Below are 2,894 nucleotides of genomic sequence, written 5' to 3' on the forward strand. Positions count from 1 at the left end.
TTGGGGGTCTTGATTGACCCCAAGATGAATATGAGCCACCAAGGTGATGCGGTGGTGGGCAAAGCTGATCAAACTCTGGCATGCATCCACCGATGCTTCTCAAGCAAAACCAGGGAAGTCATCCTCCTGCTTTACTTAGCCCTGGTGAGACCGCAGCTGGAGTACTGCATCCAGTATTGTGCCCCCCCACTTCAGGAGGGATGTGGAGAAGCTTGAGAGAGTCCAGAGGAGAGCCACTTGTATGATCCAAGGCCCAGAGGGCAGGCCATACGAGGACAGGCTGAGGGACTTGGGACTCTTCAGTGTGGAAAAGAGAAGGCTCAGGGGGACTTGGTGGCAGCCTACAACTTCATAAAACGGGTACATCAGGACCTGGGAGAACATTTGTTCACCACAGCTACCCAAGGGATAACAAGGTCTAATGGCCATAAACTCCAGGAAGGCTGATTTAGACTGGATATTAGAAGAAAGTTCTTTATGGTGCATGTGTCCAGGATCTGGAACAAACTCCCCACAGAGGTAGTGCAAGCACCTACTCTGGATTCCTTCAAAAGACAGCTGGATTTATTCTTGCTGGGGTCACTTGATCCCAGCTGACTTCCTGCCTGTGGCGGGGGGCTGGACCCGATTATCTCTTGAAGTCCCTTTCAGCCCCTAATGTCTATGAAATCTATGAAAATGCTCTACATACCCGTCTTTAGTTGGCATTGCTCCTGTCTCCTAGGAGTGTGTTTAACTGTGTCTGCTAATCTTTCCTGGACAGAAGATAGAGGCCTCTCTCTCCAAAAAGAATTACCTTTACATATATTTGTCATGGACACACTTATTCAGTTCACATTTACCACATGGTGTACTTGCTCTAACATTGCTAGAAATTCACAGGCCATTTATTGTAGGTTGTTACCTTCCCAGTTTTAGGATGAGGTTGCTCTAAGTCACACTTCCAAATCCAGGTCAGTTCAGTAATTAGAATAATCCCATTTGAAGTTCTTTATAAGCAAGTCTGCTTTGCATTTTTATCTCTTCTAACAGTTTGTTTCAGCAACCAAATGAGAAGAAAATATTGCTCTTCTAAACTCTCTCAGAACAAATCCAACAATACTCTTAATTGCAAGCTAGTTCATTTTTTTTTTTAGTTTGGAAGAGATTCACAAATATAGGAGGACACAGCTTTTCAGTGCTTCAGGATGAATAAATCTTGTTTGAGAGACCCGATACACCTTTAAATTAAGGCTGGATAGAAACCAGATATAGAGTTGTTACACATTTTCAAGGACTAACTTTATAACTGGTTGGTTCTTTTTATAGATGGATAGTCATTTTTATCATGTGATAATTGCTTTGCAGTCTGGTCTTACTTTGCACGAATGGGTAGTCTACATTTATTGTGTGATTAACCAGGTAATTAAGTAATGTATGTAATGTGTAGCAAGGGCCTGACATGCCATTCACTATAGACTGGTGAAGACAGTGTCGCAGTGAAAATGCAAATGATAAGTGATCAGAACTTGAGGTAGAGGTAATATCTTTTATTAGACCAACTAGATTTTTGCAAAAATATTTCTTTAATTATAATAAGTGATTCATCTCAAAGCAGCTATTTGGTTGCCATTAACTGGGACTATTTAAAACATTTTGGGCGTCTTGCAGAGGATGCTAGAATGCAATTAATAATCAGTTTCAGCATAAAATGCTCCGTGGTACTTGCAGGAGGGACTCTGTATGCAATTTTGTTAAGGATATAACATGCTGCACTTTTCACTTTGTAAAACTAAAAAATATTCATCCACGATGTGGATGAATAGGTCAATAATTCTTCTCTTGCAAATGCTGGAATTGAGGATCAGAGAGGGTGTGACTTGTCCAAGGCCATGAAACACCTCGGTGACCAAACTGGGATTAGCACGTGAGTGTCTCACTTTCTGGTTAGGTTCCCTGTCTATTTACTGGATCATACTCCTTCCTTTCACTCCTTCCTTTCTGGTAGTCATTCAAACTGACTTACGTTTTTTTTTACCTAGCACAACAGAATCTCCCTGTTACATGGCTCCCAGGCAGATCAGATAAAACGGAATGATTTCCAGGGAATGTATCCAGCTTAATGCATTTCATTGTCCCCTCCATGGATAAGTGCTTGAAATCATATTTACCAGCAGTTAGCAGAAATGGATTAATATTTCCCAGGAACATGCTGTGAGACCTTTAGTCTACTGCAGGTTATTTTCGTTCTCTGTTGTGTTCAACTCACTTAGCAAATCTCTCAAAAATAGTTTTCAAGTGTGTCGCAGAGCACGGAGGTGCCCTGCTCCTAGAGAGTGGACACTGCCAGGGAGAGAGAGCCCTGGCAGGACATAACGAGCACAGCTGCAGGTTGCCAGGGCAACTGGAGGCAGCGAATGACCCACACCTGACAGCAGTTAGCTGGTGGTAAGGGGCAAGGCCTGGCCCTTATAAAGCCCAGAGCTGAGGCCAGGCTGGTGGTTCCCTGCCAGCAGCCAGAGAGGCAGGAGCTCCTGGAGTAGGGATGTGAGAAGCAGTGAGAACTGCAGGTACTGCCTGAGCCAGATAACAGGAGGCAGCTCTAAGATGTGGGAGCAATGTGGTTATAGCCAGGCGGCTTATAGTTATGTTGCAGCCTAGGGGCTTGTGTTTTGTTTTGTTTATCACACCGGTGGCTAGGGTGAGGCTATAAGGGGTTGGAGGAGGCCTCATAGGGACCCCCAGAGGGGTGGGGGCCCCAGCGCCCGAGGAGGGCGCAGTGTACTCATTGGGGACTCGCAACGAAGGGTGAGGACCCCAGCGCCAGAGCAGGCGCAGCATACTCAGGGGGAACCCTGGCGCCAGTGAGGGCGCAGTATTATTAGGAAGCCCAGCGTGGGCACAGCAAGCCCCAG

The 2,894-nt window shown here is 45.4% G+C and overlaps 1 protein-coding gene across 7 annotated transcripts in view; it reads right to left on the reverse strand.

Annotated features, from left to right (window-relative positions):
• LOC102377636 (probable G-protein coupled receptor 83) overlaps positions 1–2,894 on the reverse strand; it is a 48,790-nt gene that overhangs the window by 25,183 nt on the left and 20,713 nt on the right. The window lies entirely within an intron of this gene.

Source organism: Alligator sinensis, unplaced genomic scaffold (assembly GCF_000455745.1).
Source record: "Alligator sinensis unplaced genomic scaffold, ASM45574v1 scaffold809_1, whole genome shotgun sequence".
NCBI lineage: Eukaryota > Metazoa > Chordata > Crocodylia > Alligatoridae > Alligator > Alligator sinensis.